This window comes from Phyllobates terribilis, unplaced genomic scaffold, assembly GCF_046119375.1.
Source record: "Phyllobates terribilis strain yellow unplaced genomic scaffold, ASM4611937v1 Scaffold_7__3_contigs__length_470593459, whole genome shotgun sequence".
Lineage (NCBI taxonomy): Eukaryota > Metazoa > Chordata > Amphibia > Anura > Dendrobatidae > Phyllobates > Phyllobates terribilis.
In genome coordinates this window covers 275,011,388-275,034,314 of record NW_027362767.1, presented here as the reverse complement: position 1 = coordinate 275,034,314, position 22,927 = coordinate 275,011,388, and positions in this window count along the sequence as shown.

Here is a 22,927-nt window from a genome sequence, read left to right as displayed (position 1 = left end):
GAGGGGTATTATATATACCAGGATAGGGATGAGGGGTGCCATGCATACCAGGATTGGGGGAGAGGGGTGCCATGCATATCAGGATTGGAGGTGAGGGGTGACATGCATACCAGGATAAGGATGAGGGGTACCATCCATACCAGAATGAGGGATGGGGTGCCATGCACACCAGGATAGGGATGTGGGAGCCACGCATTCCAGGATGAGGGGCGTCATGCATGCCAGAATTGGGATGAGGGGTGCCATGCATGCCAGGATTGGGGGTGAGGGGTGCCATGTATACCAGGATTGGAGGTGAGGGGTGCCATGCATACCAGGATAGGGATGAGGGGTGCCATGCATACCAGGATTGGGGGTGAGGGGTGCCATGCATACCAGGATTGGGGGTGAGGGGTGCCATGCATACCAGGATTGGGGGTGAGGGGTGCCATGCATAGCAGGATAGGGATGAGGGGTACCATGCATACCAGGATGAGGGGTACCATACATACCAGGATAGGGATGAGGGGTGCCATGCATACCAGCATTGGGGATGAGGGGTGCCATGCATACCAGGATAGGGATGAGGGGTACCATGTATACCAGGATAGGGATGAGGGGTGCCATGCATACCAGGATTGGGGGTGAGGGGTGCCATGCATAACAGGATAGGGATGAGGGGTACCATGTATACCAGGATAGGGATGAGGGGTACCATGTATACCAGGATAGGGATGAGGGGTACCATGCATACCAGGATGAGGGATGGGGTGCCATGCATACCAGGATAGGGATGAGGGAGCCATGCATACCAAGATAGGGATGAGGGGTACCATGCATACCAGAATGAGGGGTACTATATATACCAGGATAGGGATGAGGGGTGCCATGCATACCAGGATTGGGGGAGAGGGGTGCCATGCATATCAGGATTGGAGGTGAGGGGTGACATGCATACCAGGATAAGGATGAGGGGTACCATCCATACCAGAATGAGGGATGGGGTGCCATGCACACCAGGATAGGGATGTGGGAGCCACGCATTCCAGGATGAGGGGCGTCATGCATGCCAGAATTGGGATGAGGGGTGCCATGCATGCCAGGATTGGGGGTGAGGGGTGCCATGTATACCAGGATTGGAGGTGAGGGGTGCCATGCATACCAGGATAGGGATGAGGGGTGCCATGCATACCAGGATTGGGGGTGAGGGGTGCCATGCATACCAGGATTGGGGGTGAGGGGTGCCATGCATACCAGGATTGGGGGTGAGGGGTGCCATGCATAGCAGGATAGGGATGAGGGGTACCATGCATACCAGGATGAGGGGTACCATACATACCAGGATAGGGATGAGGGGTGCCATGCATACCAGGATTGGGGATGAGGGGTGCCATGAATACCAGGATAGGGATGAGGTGTACCTTGTATACCAGGATAGGGATGAGGGTGACCATGCATACCAGGATGAGGGATGGGGTGCCATGCATACCAGGATAGGGATGAGGGAGCCATGCATACCAGGATAGGGATGAGGGGTACCATGCATACCAGGATAGGGATGAGGGCAGCACATAACAGGATGGGGGAACAGGATGGGGACAGCACAAATACCAGGATGGGGGCAGCACAAATACCAGCATGGGTGACCATATACCAATAAAAATGCTCGCCATCCAGATGTAGAACGGGCTCAATAGCTAGTATTATATATAGGGAGTTGTGGGGTTCATAATGCCATATTAGGGGCTATGAGGGAAATAATACAGTGGATAAGGGGCTGCTGGGGGAATAATATAGTAGTTAAGGAGCTGTGGGTGCCATAATACAGTATATAGGGTCTGTGAGGGCCATAATACAGTTTACAAGGGGCTGTGGGGGCACTCATGACATTAGTTTTAAATGGGGGCATTGCTAGTTTTAATTTGGGCTCCCAGTGGGCATTATTACTCTTTTAGGGCATTGTTGCTTTAAGGGGACACTAACTTGAAGGGGGCACTTGGGTTATTATAACTTTCATCGGAGCATGCGCGGCATTACTAATTTCTAGGTTGCACAGTGGGGGACTTAATACTTCCTATGGGACACTATTATTTTTAGAAAACAACCTATCTGCCACATAGTCTCTAGCATTTTTGGGGGAGGGAGTATTCAAAGTAATGACACAATTTTAAAATTATCGGGGTCACTGTTCACGCAGCAAGAGCAGGCAGGATAGAGAGTTTGTGCAGGTTGGGAATAGATTGGGATGGTGCTGGAAATGTGAGAAGTCATATGTGTCTTTGTTGTAATCTCTGCAGACGAGTCCTGGCTGGAGAAGTTGTCATGTCGGTCTGGGCCAGATGGGAAAAACGGGAAAAGTGAACGCTGTCACCAGAAAGAGCGTCAGCTGTAAGTCACTATATTGTATATACCTGAACCGTAATCACTTTTATGTTCTGCAGGACTGATATCTGCCACTATATGGTCACTGTATGGTGGTAATATCGGTCTTTTTTTAATAGCGGGTTTTTTATTTATTTTTTTATTTAGTAATAGCAGGGCATATTTTTCATATGTGCTGTGCTGTAGACTGCCTCTCCATGCTGCACAAGCTTGTATTATGTGCTGTGCTGTAGACTGCCTCTCCATGCTGCACAAGCTTGTATTATGTGCTGTGCCGTAGACTGCCACTCCATGCTGCACAACCTTGTATTATGTGCGGTGTTGTAGACTGCCTCTCCATGCTGCACAAGCTTGTATTATGTGCTGTGCCGTAGACTGCCACTCCATGCTGCACAAGCTTGCATTATGTGCTGTGCTGTAGACTGCCGCTCCATGCTGCACAAGCTTGTATTATGTGCTGTGCCGTAGACTGCCTCTCCATGCTGCACAAGCTTGTATTATGTGCTGTGGCGTAGACTGCCTCTCCATGCTGCACAAGCTTGTATTATGTGCTGTACTGTAGACTGCCTCTCCATGCTGCACAAGCTTGTATTATGTGCTGTGCTGTAGAATGCCTCTCCATGCTGTACAAGCTTCTATTATGTGCTGTGCTGTAGACTGCCTCTCCATGCTGCACAAGCTTGTATTATGTGCTGTGCCGTAAACTGCCTCTCCATGTTGCACAAGCTTGTATTATGTGCTGTGCTGTAGACTGCCTCTCCATGCTGCACAAGCTTGTATTATGTGCTGTGCCGTAGACTGCCTCTCCATGTTGCACAAGCTTGTATTATGTGCTGTGCTGTAGACTGCCTCTCCATGCTGCACAAGCTTGTATTATGTGCTGTGCCGTAGACTGCCTCTCCATGTTGCACAAGCTTGTATTATGTGCTGTGCTGTAGACTGCCTCTCCATCCTGCACAAGCTTGTATTATGTGCTGTGCTGTAGACTGCAGCTCCATGCTACACAAGCTTGTATTATGTGCTGTGCCGTAGATTGCCTCTCCATGCTGCACAAGCTTGTATTATGTGCTGTGCCGTAGACTGCTGCTCCATGCTGCACAAGCTTGTATTATGTGCTGTGCCGTAGACTGCTGCTCCATGCTGCACAAGCTTGTATTATGTGCTGTGCCGTAGACTGCCACTCCATGCTGCACAAGCTTGTATTATGTGCTGTGCTGTAGACTGCGTCTCCATGCTGCACAAGCTTGTATTATGTGCTGTGCCGTAGACTGCCTCTCCATGCTGCACAAGCTTGTATTATGTGCTGTGCCGTAGACTGCCACTCCATGCTGCACAAGCTTGTATTATGTGCTGTGCTGTAGACTGCCGCTCCATGCTGCACAAGCTTGTATTATGTGCTGTGCTGTAGACTGCCTCTCCATGCTGCACAAGCTTGTATTATGTGCTGTGCCGTAGACTGCCACTCCATGCTGCACAAGCTTGTATTATGTGCGGTGCTGTAGACTGCTGCTCCATGCTGCACAAGCTAGTATTATGTGCTGTGCTGTATACTGCCTCTCCATGCTGCACAAGCTTGTATTATGTGCTGTGCCGTAGACTGCCTCTCCATGCTGCACAAGCTTGTATTATGTGCTGTGCTGTAGACTGCCTCTCCATGCTGCACAAGCTTGTATTATGTGCTGTGCCGTAGACTGCCTCTCCATGCTGCACAAGCTTGTATTATGTGCTGTGCTGTAGACTGCCTCTCCATGCTGCACAAGCTTGTATTATGTGCTGTGCTGTAGACTGCCGCTGCATGCTGCACAAGCTTGTATTATGTGCTGTGCTGTGGACTGCCTCTCCATGCTGCACAAGCTTGTATTATGTGCTGTGCCGTAGACTGCCTCTCCATGCTGCACAAGCTTGTATTATGTGCTGTGCTGTAGACTGCCTCTCCATGCTGCACAAGCTTGTATTATGTGCTGTGCCGTAGACTGCCTCTCCATGCTGCACAAGCTTGTATTATGTGCTGTGCTGTAGACTGCCTCTCCATGCTGCACAAGCTTGTATTATGTGCTGTGCTGTAGACTGCCGCTGCATGCTGCACAAGCTTGTATTATGTGCTGTGCTGTGGACTGCCTCTCCATGCTGCACAAGCTTGTATTATGTGCTGTGCCGTAGACTGCCTCTCCATGCTGCACAAGCTTGTATTATGTGCTGTGCTGTAGACTGCCTCTCCATGCTGCACAAGCTTGTATTATGTGCTGTGCCGTAGACTGCCTCTCCATGCTGCACAAGCTTGTATTATGTGCTGTGCCGTAGACTGCCACTCCATGCTGCACAAGCTTGTATTATGTGCTGTGCCGTAGACTGCCTCTCCATGCTGCACAAGCTTGTATTATGTGCTGTGCCGTAGACTGCCTCTCCATGCTGCACAAGCTTGTATTATGTGCTGTGCTGTAGACTGCCTCTCCATGTTACACAAGCTTGTATTATGTGCTGTGCTGTAGACTGCCGCTGCATGCTGCACAGATTTGCACAGAAGATTTTCACAAAAGTAGAACAGACCTTGACTTGTCCTATTTGGTTCAGAGGTTGTAGTTATATGAGGGCTCTAGTGCCACATATGGTGCCTCCAGATAATACATGGTCTGTGGGTTCCTGGTCAGATCTCCCCCCGTTTGTTGAGTGTTACATTTGCCGTCGTTTTCCTATAAAAATCGAAGCCTCACTACCACGAGACAGCAGGGGCGGAGCTGGAGTGACGCGGATGCCGCAGGATGCGTCGACTTTCATTTCACTGTACTGAAAACAGGAATCAAAAATCGCCACAAGATGTTGACACGCTAATATCTCTGCAGCCGGCATCATTCTTTAACAGAAGCCATCAGCCTTCTTTTCCCTGTGTTTTCCTTCTGTAATGAAGATGATTGTCTCCAGCGCTGCATTGTTCGGTGTAACGATCGGCCGCGCGTGCACTAACGAAAGTAACATTCCCCTCACACATAAGCGATGGGGCCATTATGGCGCTCTATAACAATCAGCGCTAACTGGGAACTCAGCGAATGAGCAAAGACAATGCCATTCATTATCAGAGTGGAGGGCACTCATTACTCACCAGTGTTCAGACACCCGTCCTACCGCCGTTTACAAATATCTAATTAATGTGTCATTAATACAAATTGTCCCCACAGCAGAAAATAAAGGGCGGTTAGCTTCAGATACGTGATCACTAAATCCAGGATACAGAGAATCCAATAGATCCGGCAGAAAATACAAAATGTGACCACATTAAAGTTAATGTGATTGGCCAAAACAATAAGTGTCTTTAGAGCTCGCTTACAACTGTGGACACAGGAAAATAACCTGATTGTCTGAGCTAGTTTAAGAGAACAGGTGCAGCACAAGAAATGTCACGGAGATTTGGACTATGGAAGATGTGAGTCTTAGATCATTAGCAAAACGAAAAATACAGGAGTAGACATAGATGAGGAGATGAAGGGCGGTCCAGCACTGTGAAGAGGACGGGTAAGATGATAGAGGTCAGGAGGAGATGTAGGGCGGTGCAGCACTGTGGAGAAGACAGGTAGGATGGTGGACAGAGATGAGGAGGAGATGTAGGGGGGTGCAGCACTGTGGAGTGGATAGGTATGGTGATAGAGATGAGGAGGAGATGTAGGGTGGTGCAGCACTGTGGAGAAGACAGGTAGGATGGTAGACAGAGATGAGGAGGAGATGTAGGATGGTGGAGTACTGTGGAGAGGATCAGTAGAGTGGTAGACAGATGAGGAGTGGATGTAGAATGGTGCAGCACTGTGGAGAGGATGTGTAGATGATAGACAGAGATGGATAGGAGATGTCAGGCGGTGCAGCACTGTGGAGAGGATGGGTATGATGATAGACAGAGATGATGGAGGAGATGTCGGGCGGTGAAGCACTGTGGAGTGGATGGGTATGGTGATAGACAGAGATGATGGAGGAGATGTAGGATGGTGCAGCACTGTGGAGAAGACAGGTAGGATGGTAGACAGAGATGAGAAGGAGATGTAGGATGGTGGAGCACTGTGGAGAGGACCGGTAGGGTGGTAGACAGTTAAGGAGTGGATGTAGAATGGTGCAGCACTGTGGAGAGGATGTGGAGATGATAGACAGAGATGATGGAGGAGATGTCCGGCTGTGCAGCACTGTGGAGAGGATGTGTAGATGATAGACAGAGATGATGGAGGAGATGTCGGGAGGTGCAGCACAGTGGAGAGGATGGGTATGATGATAGACAGAGATGATGGAGGAGATGTCGGGTGGTGCAGCTCAGTGGAGAGGATGGGTATGATGATAGACAGAGATGATGGAGGATATGTAGAATGGTGCAGCACTTTGGAGAGGATGGGTAGGTGGTAGACAGAGATGGGGAGGAGATGTTGGGCAGTGCAGCACTTTGGAGAGGATGTGTAGGTGGTAGACAGAGATGGGGAGGAGATGTAGGGTGGTACAGACCTATAGAGAGGACAGATAAGTTGGCAGACTATCACACTCGTGGATCGTGGACCCACTGAGCCACGGGCCATGCTTACCTAGGAGGGTCGTAGCTAAGTGGCTACTTGGTTTTCACTAGAGATCCTGATGGTGGAGTTAGACTTGAGCTGCTGGTAGCCGCCAGTTACCACTCCTAGAAGACTAAGATGCAGCACTCTCTTATTTGTTTGCAACAATGATTTATTTTATGAATCAAAAAAAACATGATGTGGATAACTGTGTCTTTAATAAAAGAAAACTGTGACTTTTCAATTATGAATGACGTTTTGACTCATCCCAAGCGTTGTTCACATTTAGTCACAGTGATCAGAGGAAAAACAGCATCAAAGTATGCACCAAAGATGCTGGCAAAGGAGAGAGAGCAATATTGGATAGTTTTTCTTACAAGCACCTCTTCCCCAACCAAGTGATGACCTTCTTTTTCTAAGGTACCTCTCCTAGGCAGCCCCTGGTACTGCAGCTGTTGACCCCAGGGGTCAGGATCACAGACAAAGGCTCAGAGTCACTGGCAGGAAAGGATTCGGACACTGTTCAGACAACACGGGTTTGTGGGTCAACGGGCAGAACGGACACTGACTCGGAGTCACAGGCAGGACTGGGTTCGGACCCTGGAACAGGGTCCGACAGTACGGACTCTGGAGCGCTAACCAGGACAGACACTGGTGCTGGTTCAAGTACTGCCAGAACGGTTTCAGTACCTAATGATTTCAGTACCACATGATTTGAGTACCGCTGGAGCGGCTTCAGGCTCACGTACTGCCAGAGCGGTTTCAGGTTCAGGAACCACCTGAGCGACTTCAGGCTCACATACTGCCGGAGAGGTTTCAGGCTCACATACCGTCGGAGCGGTTTAAGGTTCATGTACCGCCGGACCAGTTTCAGGCTCTTGTACTGTCAGAACGGTTTCACGCTCACTTACCGCCGAAACGGTTTTAGATTCAGGTACCGCCGGAGGGGCTTCAGGTAACACAGGCAATGGGAAACAGGTTCTGGGTTAGACAACATGGATCATAGGCACAGGTTCAGATTCAGACTAACCGGGTTCTACAATAGGTTTAGGTACTAACAGAATAGGTTCAGGGATTGGTTCAGGAATAGGTTCAGGGACCTGACAACTAATTTAGCAGGAACAAACTCAAATTAACACTAAGAAGGGCATTGTACAGGCACCTCCCTACAGGGGAGCGTGCCTTAAATACTAGATGTCTCCGACTTTTGGCTGGGGGCATTTCCAAAGTGCATGTGCTTCCCCTTATAGAATCGCAGAGCGCGTGCGCTCACTAGGCGTTCCCCCAGGGGACCTGGGTGGTGTGCACAGGCCCAGGGGACAAGAAAGCCATGCAGGGAACAGATACATCGAGTGTCAGAATGCTGCCAGTCCAGAAGTGGAGCTGCAGGGGATCGTATGAGAGGTAAGTATGAAAACTATTTTTTTAATAGAACTAATTAAATGGTCTTGTGGAAGAGCATATGATGAACTGGGAGTGGGGGGTGGGGAAAGCACATGATGAACTGGGGTTGGTGGGTGGGGAGAGTACATGATGAACTGGGAGTGGGGGTGGGAGAGCAAGTGATGAACTGGGAGTGGGTGGTGGGGAGATCATATGATGAACTGGGAGTGGTGGGTGGGGAGGGAAAATTATGAACTGGGAGTGTGGGTGGGGGAGAGCAAATGATGAACTGGAAGTGGGGGGGAGCAAATGATGGAGTTGGTGGTGGGGAGAGCAAATGATGAAGTGGGGGTGGGGGGGAGCAAATGATGGAGTTGGTGGTGGGGAGAGCAAATGATGAAGTGGGGGTGGGGTGTGGGGAGAGCAAATGACGAATTGGGGTTGGGTGAGAGTAAATGATGATGAAGTGGGGGTGAGAGAGAGGACATGACAAAATTAATTAGGGTGGAGTGGAGCATGTAAATATGATGAATCGGGAGAGTGGGGGGCGTTGAGGATGACGGAGTGTGACTGGTAATGAATTGGGGGAAAGAGTACAGGTTCTAATTAATTTATATAGTTATTGGGTGGAAAAAGTGGCTATTTATAGTTAGTGGGGACGCAGTGGTGGATTAAAATTTATATTTGGAACGGTGGGTTGCATAATAACTATAATTATATATTACTGATGTGTGCACGTCTGTATTCAGCTGCGTAGTGTAGAAGTTGGGGAATGTGCTCTGGAAGCTGTCCTCTAGATAACTGTGTGTTATTTTATGCAGAGATGAGTCATGGCTGGAAGAAGTGTGTCACGGGTGTGTCAGGTGTGACAGACAGACAGTCGCTCTGGAGCGGGCTATAGAAGGTCACTGCGCTTGGAATTGCAGACGCCTTCTTGATTCCCTCATCTCTGTTGTATAGTTATATCCTTCTTCCTTTAGGATCCAGCAGCGACCTCCACCTTCTGCTGCTGATTGACACACCCTTGCTGGGTAGTTCAAAAGTCTTAGTTTCTCCAGAGAGTCGTCTAGTTCTATGTACCTCTGTGTAGGCTTGGAGCACTAGCAGTCGGCTAGTTTCTACTCTGGTGCCCTTGGAGGACAGTTGGCGTTATCTCTCTGGTGTCTGGTCAAGCTAAGTGTATCCCCTTTGTTTGTTTACCTTGTAGTCTTTAGTTTGTAGTGGGGCCTGACTAGTTCTCACCCTGTCCCCTCCCTATCTAGGGCCAAGGTCTAGGGACATTCAGGGCTTAGGTTCCTGCTCGGCTGTAGGTGTGGAACCTATATAGGGACGAAAGGTTAGGCAGGGTGATATTAAATTTGCCTAGGGGTCTCCACTCCCCATTTCCCTAGTGTTTGGGCTTCCTCCCCCTCTTCCCCTCGTGTTGCAGTTAGTCTTTCCCACACCTTGCATGATATTTGATGGTGGTCTGCGCTGGATGAAGGAGAAAAGTGAAGATGAAGGACTTCAATTAGAGATGTCACTGGTGAGTCAGAGTGCTATCTGTACACTGACACTGTACACTATATACTATGTACAAAGTTCCTGTGCATTATGTCACTGGTGATCACTGTATTACCTGTACACTGACACTATATACAGAGCTCCTGTGTATAATGTCACTGGTGATCCCTGTATTACCTTTACACTGACACTATATACAAATATACAAAGCTCCTGTGCATTATGTCACTGGTGATCACTGTATTACCTGTACACTGACACTATATACAGAGCTCCTGTGCATTATGTCACTGGTGATCACTGTATTACCTGTACACTGACACTATATACAGAGCTCCTGTGTATAATGTCACTGGTGATCCCTGTATTACCTTTACACTGACACTATATACAACGCTCCTGTGCATAATGTCACTGGTGATCACTGTATTACCTGCACACTGACACTATATACAGAGCTCCTGTGTATAATGTTACTGGTGATCACTGTATTACCTGTACTCTATACACTATACAGAGCTCCTGTGTATAATGTCACTGGTGATCCCTGTATTACGTGTACACTGACACTATATACAGTGCTCTTGTATATAATGTCACTGGTGATCCCTGTATTACCTGTACGCTGACACTATATACAAAGTTCCTGTATATAATGTCACTGGTGATCACTGTATTACCTGTACTCTATGCACTATACAGAGCTCCTGTGTATAATGTCACCGGTGATCCCTGTATTACCTGTACACTATATACAAAGCTCACGTTTATAATGTCACTGGTGATCACTGTATTACCTGTACACTGACACTATGCACTGTATACTATGTACAGAGTTCCTGTATATAATGGCATTTATGGTAGTATTAGTATTGTGCTTTTTTATTAATGATCAGTATTGTAGTATTCTGTCACTATTTGGAGGCAATATGTGGTCTGGTCACAGTGTGGAGGTATTTGTTCCTTGTATGTGGTATTATTCAGTCACTATGTGGTGGTACTTTGTGGTCTGGTCATGGTGTGGCGGTATTTGTCCCTTGTATGTGGTAGTATTCAGTCACTATGAGGTGGTAATATGTACTTCAGTCATGGTGTGGCGGTATTTGTTCCTTGTATGTAGAATTATATATGTAGTATTATTGTAGTAGGAGAATCTTCTCCTAATATCAGAGAGAAGAAATGACCGCCATACACAACACAATCCACTATACCAAGACCAATAATACCACATACAAGAGAGAAATATCATAAAGCCATCCTGCCCCCCCCCCTATATATCCATCCTGGCCCCCATATGTCTATTGACCTGGCCCCCCCATATAGCCATCCTAACACCCATATCCCTTGTCCTGCCCCCCCACCATATAGCCATCCTGGCCCCCCCATATATCCATGCTGGCTCCCATATCCTTTGTCCTGCCCTCACATACAGCTATCCTGTCTCCCCCATATATCCATGCTAGCCCCCCCATATATCCATGCTGGCCCCCATGTCCCTTGTCCTGCCCCCACATATAACCATCCTGGCCCCCCATATATCCATGCTGGCCCCCCATATATCAATGCTCGCCCCCATATCCCTTGTCCCGCCCCCACATATTGCCATCCTGGCCCCACGATATATCCATTGCTGGCCCCCATATCCCTTGTTCTTCCCCTCCCCATATATCCATGCTGGCCCCCATATCCCTTGTCCTGCCCCCCATACATCCATGCTGGCCCCCATATCACCATGATGGCCCCCATATCCCTTGCCCTGCCCCTTCATATAGCCATCCTGCCCCCCCATGTATCTATGCTGGTCCCCATATACCTTGTCTTGCCCCCCCATATATCCATGCTGGCCCTCATATCCCTGGTCCTGCCCCCCATATATCCATGGTGGCCCCCATATTCCTTGTGCTGCACCCCCATATATCCAAGCTGGCCACCATATCCCTTGTCCTGCCCCTTCATATAGCTATCCTGCCCTCCTCCCATATATCCATGCTGGCCCCTTGTCCTGGCCCCTGCATCATGCCACATCCACAGAAGGAATAAAAAAGAAAGATTTGTCTTACCTCCCTGCGCTCCCAGCACCGCGGTTAACTGGGAACTGTTAATGTGTGATTGGTGAGGACGTGGTGCAGAAGTAGAGTTTTTCCAAGAGTGGGTGGTGGGACTGTGGAAGGTTCAAGGGGTGGAGGCGGAGCCTTGGCGGAGTCTGAAGGGGGCCAGAAAACTTTGCCAGTATGGGGCCCTGAAATTCCTGGTGGCAGCCCTGTACTTGGCCACTGTTGGTACAGGAACTCACCCGACGAGCCATGTGTGGCCTGATAATGGTGTGAATGGTCCATGTTTCTCCTCCTCTTCCTCCTGTGCCACCAACTCATCCATCATTGCCTGAAGTGATTTTTCCAGCAGCCATAGACGTGGTGTAGTAACGCTCATGATGGCATCATCAGTGCTGGCCATGTTGGTGAAGAATTCAAAGCAGTGCAACACGGCACACATGTTGTGCATGGAGGCCCTCTCACTGGTGGTGACGTGGTTTTGTCCTGCAGAGCAGCTCAGCAGTGCGTGCTGCAGCTGAAACTCCACTATTGCTGCTTGCCCAGTCTCTCCTGCATATGCAAGATGGTATTCCACCTTGTTGGTATGTCGCATATAAAGCCGTGAGCGTGACGGTAAAGTGAGTGTGAAGGCAAAAGTGACGGTGCAGCACAGACAAGCGAGCAGCAGGGTGAGAACGCACTTTAAGCAGCAGCTCTGACATATGTGGGTAATTTTCAGGAAGCTCTGCACCACCAAATTCAGCACATGCGCCAGGCAAGGGATGTGCATCAAACTGGCTAGGCCCAGAACTGTTCTGAGATTTTGCCAGTTATCGCACACAACCAGGCTAGGCTTGAGGGTCACCGGCACCAACCACTCATCTGTCTTCTGTTTGATCCCCGTCCACAACAACCTGCTGTCATTACCCCCCGGCTGTGCTGTAGTTGGTGGTGCAGGTCTTACTGTGACCGGATGAGGAGGTGGTGGTGGAAACGGAGTAAGAAGAGGAGGGAACCTGGACAGAGAAATGTCCAGCAATCCTCGGTGGTGGTAGGACATGTGCTAGAACGCCTTCTACCTCTGTCCTAGCCGCCACTACATTTACCCAGTGGGCGGTTAAGGAGTTGTAACATCCCTGGCCATGCTTACTGATCCATGTATCATTGGTTATGTGGACCTCGTAACTGACGGAGTTGCGCAGTGCACACCTGAGTTTGTCTGCAACATGTGTGTGCAGGGTAGGGATGGCATGCCTGGAAAAGTAGTGGTGGCTGGGAACAACGTACTGCGAGACAGTCACCGCTATCAGTTTTTTTAAAACTGTCCATATCCACCAGCCGGAATGGCAGCGTTTCAAAGGCCAGGAATTTGAAAATACTGTTATTCAGGACCATGGCTCGTGGGTGGGTAGGGGGGTATTTCCTCTTTCGCTCGAGGGTTTGGGTGATGGTGAGGTGAACACTTCCATGGGATGGTGTGAAGATGCTCGGTGACAGTGGTGGTGGTGGTGCCGTCACATCATCTTTTTGGTGGGAGGCAGGTGGCCCTGTTGATTGTGAGTGGGAGGAAGAGGCCAAGACCGCAGCAGAAAAGGGAGTAGGAGGAGGCTCAGGTCTGTCATGCTTTTTAAAGTGTGTACCCCACTACACCTCATGCTAGGAATTCGGATGCCTCGTCATGCATGTGGTACTCAGGTTCAGAAGATTTATGTCTCGCTTCAGGCTCTGAGGGCACAGCGTGCAAACCACCTGTGGCACCCCTGAGGGTTCGATCGCCACAGGAATGCTGCACTTCTCTAATGGAGTGTGGTGTTCCTCCTCTGAGGTAAGCCCAGTGCGATGGTTGTGACCTAACCTTTTGCATCCAACACCACACTTCTCCACCAGAGGGAGCTAGTATGCACTAGGTGCTGCTCCCCTGGTTACAGGGAGACTGGGGAACACAAAGTGGTAGGAACCAGTTAGTGGGTGAGGGTGGAGGACTTACAAGTTAGTTACACTTTAAATTTCATATTTAATAGAATGCCATCTTTGATCTTGGTTCGTGTGCCGTCACCTACTGTGTGTAATGTGACCTCCCTCCGGGAGCGCAGATCCTGTGTGGGCCTGCACCGGCAAGGGACACAGCCCTCGTACCCTGGCCTTGGGACGAGAGGTAGGTTGTAGACAAGGAATGTCTCAACCCGGCCAAGGAACAGGATCAAGAAGGCCCCGGGAGCTTTAGAGTGCGGCTCCCTAGCAAATGGGTCCCGGGGAGGATGCAGACGGAGCGGAGCTCGCCACCTGTCCTCGCCTACCTGATCTATTCAGAGGGATCCCGGCTGCAAGAGGGGTACCGGCCCCCGACACCCGACCTTGTACTCTATGTCCTGGATGGGAAAGCCCGGTTAGGCCCTGAGGATCCCACCGGGCATCGGATGGAGAGGAATTGCCACCCGTGCCCTAGTCCTGAGAGGAGCTCAGAGGGAGACCTGGCCTATCCACATACGCACAGACGGGAAAGGGTGAAGTCTGTAGTGCAGGAACACTCTGGTGTAGGGTCGCTACCGAACACTGGACTTCCTCGGAGGTAGTCGGACCCCCGTCCCTGGTGGCCGCATGACTCCGCGGGGAGCAGGGAGTCGCCTTCCCGCTGTCATCTCTGAGTGAGTAAAAGCCTTGGAAGTTCACCCCTATGGCCTCCGGACTGTTTATTACGCGCCATACCATGCGACGCGGTGCCCCTACTCCCCGCACTACTACCCCTTCTCTTTCCTGTTTGCCTGCCCTGAGGCCTTGCTCCGCCCGTGGGGAGCAGTGAGAACTTTGGCCGCCATGACACCTGGCCTCAGCGGACTGTAGCGGTGCTGGTGACCCTTCACCAGGCACCACAGGTGGCGTAGTCGTTAATCAGCCACTCAATCCGGACAAGCCCACACCATCTCTTTCTAATGTGACGGCCCTGAGCACGGGTCGGGCCCGGGCCACGGCTGCATCCCATCTCTCCAACAGGCATATAAAAAGGCACCTCCTCCAAAATGGAGGTGCCCGTGCAAGGTTGTAGCTCTGTGTACTAACTCTGCTTCAGCCCTCAGGTCCCGCTGCTAGTCTGACTACCAGTCCAGTCCGCCAGCCTGACTACCAGTCCAGTCCGCCAGCCTGACTACCAGTCCAGTCCGCCAGCCTGACTACCAGTCCAGCCCGACAGTCTGCTTACAGCCCAGCCCGCCAGTCTGTCTATGGGCTTGGCCAGTCCGCTTATCCGGAGCCTTTACCTGCTACCTGTCTCCGCCAGCCAAGTACACTCTCCAGCCGACGGTCTGCCTACGGTCCAAACCCGCCAGTCTGTCTATGGGCCAGGCTAGCCTGCCTACCTGGAGAACGTACCAGTTACCTGCCATGCCTACCAGCCAGCCTACCTGGAGGCTCCTGCCAGTTATCCGTGGTGTCTGCCAGTCCGTCTTCCCGGATCACCCGTCAGCCTGCCTGCCGTGCTCATCTGCTGTACCGGTCAGTCCCTGCCTTCTGACCCGTGGGAGTCACCTGCTCTCATACAAGGACTGGTCCTGAGTAGCACCTGGTCCCTCTGCTCGGTCCTTCCCTGGTTCAGGGAGTCGATTGAGCCGCCGTGCGAGCTTGGTCAGTCCGAGTTGATACCTAGTTACGCCCCTCTGGTCCCTCCTTGCACCGCAGCACAGAGGTTCCACCACCCGGATCCGTAACATCATGTACTCATCCTCCAACATAACAAGTGGTTGGGTATCAGTGCACTCAATCTATTCCACTTCTGGGGCAGGGCCAGGTGGATGGGCCACGGAACCCCAGCCAGCAGACTCATTAAAAAGCAGAAGAGACTGCTGCATGACTTGGGTCTCAGACTGCTTGGCTAATGTGCAAGGGGGTGAGGTGGAAGCCGGATGACCATGGTCCTCAGGTGCCAACTCTGCACTTTCTGTAGGGGACTGGGTGGAAGATAATGGAAAAAAAACTGGAGGCACTCTCAGCCATCCAATCTAACACCCCCTCAACATGTTCTGGCCTTACCATTTGTATAGCGGTACTCAGCCCTACAAAATTACACAGAAAGTCCTATCACCTACATGCATCAGAGGCAGGTGTTTCATTTGGGCACGTAGCAGGCACAGAACGACCATGTTCTCCCCCTGCAGCAGCTACACCCCCAGCAGCACCTACACCAGCACCACCATGGCCACGTCCCCTATTTGATGCTCTCCTAATTTTTTAAGTGATATTTACGCACACTACTCCACAGACATGGGTGCAGAGTAGAACAATTTGTTTTTATGCACATTTCCCTCCCAGACACGGGTGCAGAGTATAAAAAAATGGTTTTAGGCACACTACTCCCCCAGACATGGGTGCATCGTAAAAAAAATGGCTTCAGGCACACTACTCCTACAGACATGGGTGTAGAGTATAAAAAATTGTTTTTAGGCACACTACTCCCACAGACACTGGTGCACACTAGAAAAATTTGTTTTTATTCACAGTACTCACACAGATATGGGTGCAGAGTACATACAGAGATGCTTTTGTACAGAGTGCTCACACACAAAACCTAATACTGTCCTTCCCTCTAGCTGTGTCCTGCCCATACACTAAGCAGACCAGAATGACGGCGGCTCCCGTGATCAAGCATTCATACAGGCCCGGTCACGTGTTGCACCGGCCAATCACAGCCATGCCAATACTTGACATGGTTATGATGGCTCCGGAAGTGCCGACAGCCTAAAAGCGTGTTGATTGGCTGCGCTGCAGCCTTTCAACAAACTTTAATCGACATCCGAACCTGAACAGTAAACCGGACTTCCGGTTTACCTTTTTTACTTTTTTTCTCTCCTTTTTTCCCCTCTTTTCTTTTTTCTTTCCTCTTTTCCATTTCCTCCTTTTCTTTCCCTTTTTACTAACCCTTTCCTTTTTCTCTCCTTTTCATTTTTAGATATTTTCTATTTTTCATGTCCTCTTTAAGATTACATCCCTCAACTTCTCTGTCTTGTCCTTATTTGTGGCTCTCTCCATTACCGTTTGTCTCACACACATCTTGCTAACCACATCCTTCGGTTTCTCCTGCTGTCTTCTGTGCATGACAGCGCCTGCCTCGCCAGTTTCCATCAGCGCTCGCTGTCTCGTAACTCATGCATGCGCACTGAAGTTCCAGGTGTCTGTCACTCCGGTCACATGAGATAACAATCAACCCGGCCCACATGCCATATAAGGCGCCTGTTCACCTTCGGATACAGCCAGATCCGTACAGCAGGACGATTGGACATACACATACACACACATTTCCACATACAGGTAATGTCACACGTTGCTCTGCATTGACTTCCTTTCACACTTGCATCTAACACTCACTATCTATCATGCAACAAATGTATCCTTAGTTCATTCTAATGGAAGGAGCCTTTCACTCTCTTTCCCCCCTATTTTCTTCTTTTTTCCACAATTCATTTATTTTATTTTTCCCATGGCCATTTTCTCTTTTGAATTTTTAGGGAATCTTTATCTCCTCGGGACTTCCTATACATTGTGAGGCAGTTACCGGGATCGTATACGAGGGGCGTTATATATCCCCAGAATTTGTACAGAGACCTATTAAACCCATTGGAGTGCATTGCAGTCACAGACACAGCTGCGGCTGCAATGCAGGAATGAAGGTGAGCATTGACCTGGTCAGGCTATCTGGCTAAGGCAGATTAAGTAAAACCCAGCAGGGCCTTCATTTCTTGGAGGAGGTTACAGGAAGGCAGTGGGGCGGCCTCCTCCCTCCAACCCGGGTTTTCCATTGGCTCTTGCCACAGGTCCTTTAAATCCCTGCATTAAGGGTTAGTGTTGTTCAGTGTTGGGACCTGCCAGGAACATAGCAGGAAAGCTAGGCGGGCCTGTGTGTACCTGAACCCACGCCTGGGAAGGCTCTGCACCCATCAGGCTCTGAGCAGCCCGGTGCAGCCATTGCCCACGGCAACCTTTGTTATGGACTTATGTTAACCCGGCTGCGAACCGGAGGACTTTCTGTTTTACCTGTGAATGCTGAATAAAAGCTGCTTATGTTGGACTTGCTTGGGTCACTGCCTCAGTTACTGCATGGTGTGAACACCGCTGCCTTACAACATATACTGAATAGTATTTCATTGATTCCTATTAAGCTATATATGGTTGCCATAAATCGTATGCCTCTCCTTGGAGCAATTTCACTTAAAGGGTTTTCCCACAAACAAAAGTTAATTTTAATCAATAGATCTTGGAATAATAATAAGTTTCACCATTGGATGTGTTTAAATTAAATGTTCCTGTACTGAGATAATCTTATAAATGTGCCCCTGCTGTGTACTGTGTAATGGCCGTGTCTGACCGTGTACAGAACATGGTCTGATCGTACCAGATCTCCTGCGCAGGGAAGGATGCAAAGAGTATACAGACATTACAGCACGGGATCACAGCTGATTCTTTGGCCAAAATCTCACGATACATGACCCCATCCATCCTCCCTTTAATACGGTGCAGTTGACGCGCCCCCTGGGCCTGTGTCGTGCGCGGGGAATACCCGGAGCCGGATCGCTGGGGGTTGTAGTCTCCGTGGCGATGACCCGGTCCGTGCCCAGGGTGGTCAAATCAGTGGCAGTCTTATTAGTGTGATAATAGTCCGACTACGCCACCCGTGTATTGCGGTCAGTGCGGACCGCCGCTTCCAGGCAGACCGCTGGGGCTGATGGTGTAAGCAGCTTAGGTAGTGTGACTCCCCACGGGAAGAGTGCAGCCCCAGGGCAGTTAGTGTGAATGATGGGAGTGATGGTGGAGATAGTCCCAATACCAATAGTGCCGGAGGAGCAAGAAGTCACAGACAACGTGTTGCGATCCAATGTCCTTTACTCACAGTTTGTATTCTCCAGGTCACTCTCGCGAAGCAGTGACCACCCGAGCCGTTCTGCGTCCACCAGGCAGGGGACTCGGTCAACTCCCAGATCTTTCTGGAGTATGTCTCAAAGCTCCTTTCCGTCCTTCCTCTGGCTCGTGCCCCACCAGTGACCAAGCTTATGTCCAGCTCCCGCAGGCCTTCTCTTGGGAGGGCTACGTGCCCACGTCCCTGACCCTATATGGTATGCCTTCCGAGCAAGGTGTAGAGAGGGGTCGCACCAAGGCCTGGTCTCGACCTCCGGTTCTTGGCTGAAGATGATTTGCTTCCACCAATTTGGGATCCGGTACCCTGTTCTGCCAACCCGTCACCCGCAGTCTCCTGGGTCCTTAGGGTTCTCTCTTCCTTCTCGTTCCTGAGCCTTTCTGTTTCACTTGTTACTTCTGTTCTGGTCTTGTTCCCTTTCCTTTCCACTGTTCCTTCTCCTCCTCCTGTTCCTTCTCTTCTCAGGCCCCGGCCTCTTCTCTAGGCCTGCCTCTGGAGCAGCACTCAGCCTGAGCTGCTGCTCCCTGTCAGCTCTCCTCTCAACTTCTCTTCACAGACTGAACACTGTTCTAAGATGGTGCCCACCTTTTATACCTCCCTCTATGTGTGAGCCCAGGTGACTAGCAACCAATGAGCTCCTACCTATGCCCAGAGACCCACCCCTATCTGCTCCTACAGCACTGGGTTTTCCTCCCCCTCCCCACTCCAGCCAGGGACAGATACTGTCGTGCCTGCACTTCTGTCTCGTGGGAGCACCGTTGAGCTGTCCCTCGGAAATGGGGTGTGTGTGGTGCATGCAGCCTACTGAGTCCTGGTCCACACTCCATCCTTACCCGGGAGTGGGATATCACACCTCTGGATGAGGTGCAATACCTCTGTAGCGACCGAGTCCTCGGGGCGCTACATTCCCCCCTGGTAAAGCACAGCACGTCCTCGGGCTGGAACAGAGCAAAAACAATTCACAGGGTATGCAAAAACTTTTTCAATAACTGCTTACATCAGGAAACAGACACACTTGTACAATTCCCTTTATGGGGAACACTCTGATGAAACACCTTTGGTTATTACTTCCGGAACTCTTTTACAATAAAGCACATTATAAAACTTTTGCAAGTAAAACATTCTTCAAAAACACATTCTTGACTTCTGGCAGCTGTGCAACTGGCTACCAGGTATTCACTGTTCTCAATGGTGCTTGAGGTAGAGGTGCAGTTTCATTATAAAACCAGTAGGGGGCACTTTAAGAAGCGCAACTATTTACAAGGGATTGGCCGTTCCCAGTCCTCGGCCGGTTGGAAAGGGGGAATGGCTGTTCACAGTCCTCAGCCTGGTAAAGAAGGGGTAACTTGGAAACGGGTAACAGTCTTTTAGCTGTCCCAACGGGGACCACACTTATTAACGGGAACAGTTCAAAAGATAAACAGTCCTTGTACCCTAACGGGTAACTATGTACAGTTCTTTACTCACGCTGCTTTCTTTTAATAGCTACGTCCTCCTTGCGCTCCCTCCTGAGGGTAGTCTTCAGACCCGTCCGGGTCCTCTTGGCTTTCCTCATACTGGTGGTACTGCAGCTCCTCCTCCGTGAGACGGTGAACGTGGAGGGGGTACAGTCCTTTTGCGCCTGGGGAGTTCAGGCCTTGCGACCGGGCCTGGAGAGGGCCGCCGTTGATGACGCCCGGGATCAGAGGGTGCGACTTTGGGCCTGGGCGCGGGCTGGTGGTGGCAGCGCCCAGGGCTGGAGGGCTCGGCAGCAGGGCTTGTTGCGGGGTCTGGAGCAGGTCGGTGTCTGCAGCGCCCGGGATCGGCGGCTCCACCAGGGGGCCCGGGAGCAGGCTGACGCTGACAGCATCCGGGACAGGGAGACTCCTCTTACCTGCTCCCGCGACCGCTCCTGCATCACGCATCTTCTCCTGGCTCTGGTCGGGGCCCGCGATGGCTGGGGCACTGCCGATGCTGGGCAGCTTAGTCTGCTGCCGGTCCGCCATCTTGCCCTCCATTCTTGATGTCCTCCTCCCCCCTGGTTAACCGTGGTCTACCTTCCGGCGATCCTCTTCTGTAGGCCGCGGCTCCGCTGAAGATGGTCTGCGTTAAGGACCTGGCGTCGCGCTCTGGTGACGTCAGCGTCGCTCCCTCTCCTTCCAGGACCTTGCGCAGCGTCGGTGCGCAGGGCGGAGCTTCAGGTCTCGCGCGCTTTCGGCGTCCACGCACCTCTTCTTCCCGCGCGGCGTCCCGAAGATGGCGCCCGATGGCGGGAAAATGACTGCGGATGGCGGGAAAACAGCTGAAGATGGCGGGAAACGGCCCCGGATGGCGGGAACCGACTGAAGATGGCGGGAAACGGCTCCGGATGGCGGGAAGCTCCCCTCAGGTAAGTACAAAAGTCTTTTTCAGGCACGCAATACCCGTTGGTGGCGGGTTGGTTTGAATCCTGCCGACTACACCAAAGTTGACGCGCCCCCTGGGCCTGTGTCGTGCGCGCACGTGTGTGCGGGGAATACCCGGAGCCGGATCGCTGGGGGTTGTAGTCTCCGTGGCGATGACCCGGTCCGTGCCCAGGGTGGTCAAATCAGTGGCAGTCTTATTAGTGTGATAATAGTCCGACTACGTCACCCGTGGATTGCGGTCAGTGCGGACCGCCGCTGCCAGGCAGACCGCTGGGGCTGATGGTGTAAGCAGCTTAGGTAGTGTGACTCCCCACGGGAAGAGTGCAGCCCCAGGGCAGTTAGTGTGGATGATGGGAGTGATGGTGGAGATAGTCCCAATACCAATAGTGCCGGAGGAGCAAGAAGTCACAGACAACGTGTTGCAATCCAATGTCCTTTACTCACAGTTTGTATTCTCCAGGTCACTCTCGCGAAGCAGTGACCACCCGAGCCGTGCTGCGTCCACCAGGCAGGGGACTCGGTCAACTCCCAGGTCTTTCTGGAGTATGTCTCAAAGCTCCTTTCCGTCCTTCCTCTGGCTCGTGTCGCACCAGTGACCAAGCTTATGTCCAGCTCCCGTGGGCCTTCTCTTGGGAGGGCTACGTGCCCACGTCTCTGACCCTATATGGTATGCCTTCCGAGCAAGGTGTAGCGAGGGGTCGCACCAAGGCCTGGTCTCGACCTCCGGTTCTTGGCTGAAGATGATTTGCTTCCACCAATTTGGGATCCGGTACTCTGTTCTGCCAACCCGTCACCCGCAGTCTCCTGGGTCCTTAGGGTTCTCTCTTCCTTCTCGTTCCTGAGCCTTTCTGTTTCACTTGTTACTTCTGTTCTCGTCTTGTTCCCTTTCCTTTCCACTGTTCCTTCTCCTCCTCCTGTTCCTTCTCTTCTCAGGCCCCGGCCTCTTCTCTAGACCTGCCTCTGGAGCAGCACTCAGCCTGAGCTGCTGCTCCCTGTCAGCTCTCCTCTCAACTTCTCCTCACAGACTGAACACTGTTCTAAGATGGTGCCCACCTTTTATACCTCCCTCTATGTGTGAGCCCAGGTGACTAGCAACCAATGGGCTCCTATCTATGCCCAGAGACCCAACCCTATCTGCTCCTACACCACTGGGTTTTCCTCCCCCTCCCCACTCCAGCCAGGGACAGATACTATCGTGCCTGCACTTCTGTCTCGTGGGAGCACCGTTGAGCTGTCCCTCGGAAATGGGGTGTGTGTGGTGCATGCAGCCTACTGAGTCCTGGTCCACACTCCATCCTTACCCGGGAGTGGGATATCACACCTCTGGATGAGGTGCAATACCTCTGTTGCGACCGAGTCCTCGGGGTGCTACACAGTCGTCCTGTCCATTTTGCAGAAAAGCATCCCCAAAGTCTGATATTTCCCCCACCATGCTTCACCGTTAGGATGGTGTTCTTCTTCACTGTTGAGAGGACAGGTAGGGTGGTAGACAGAGATGAGGAGGAGATGTAGGGTGGTGCAGCACTGTGGAGGGGATGGGTAGGATTGTAGAAAAAGATGTGAGGATGAGATATATTGCGGTGCAGCACTGTGGAGAGGACATGTAGGTAATAGCAGAGATGAGGAGGAGATATAGGGTCGTGCAGCACCGTGGAGAGGGTGGGTAGTGTGGTAGACAAGGATGAGGATGACATGTAGGGCGGTGCAGCAATGTGGAGAAGACAGGTAGGGTGGTATACAGGGATGAGGAGGAGATGTAGGGTTGTGCAGCACTATGAAGAGAATGGGTTAGGTGGTAGACAGATGTGAAGAGGAGATGTATGGTGTTGTAACACTGTGGAGAGG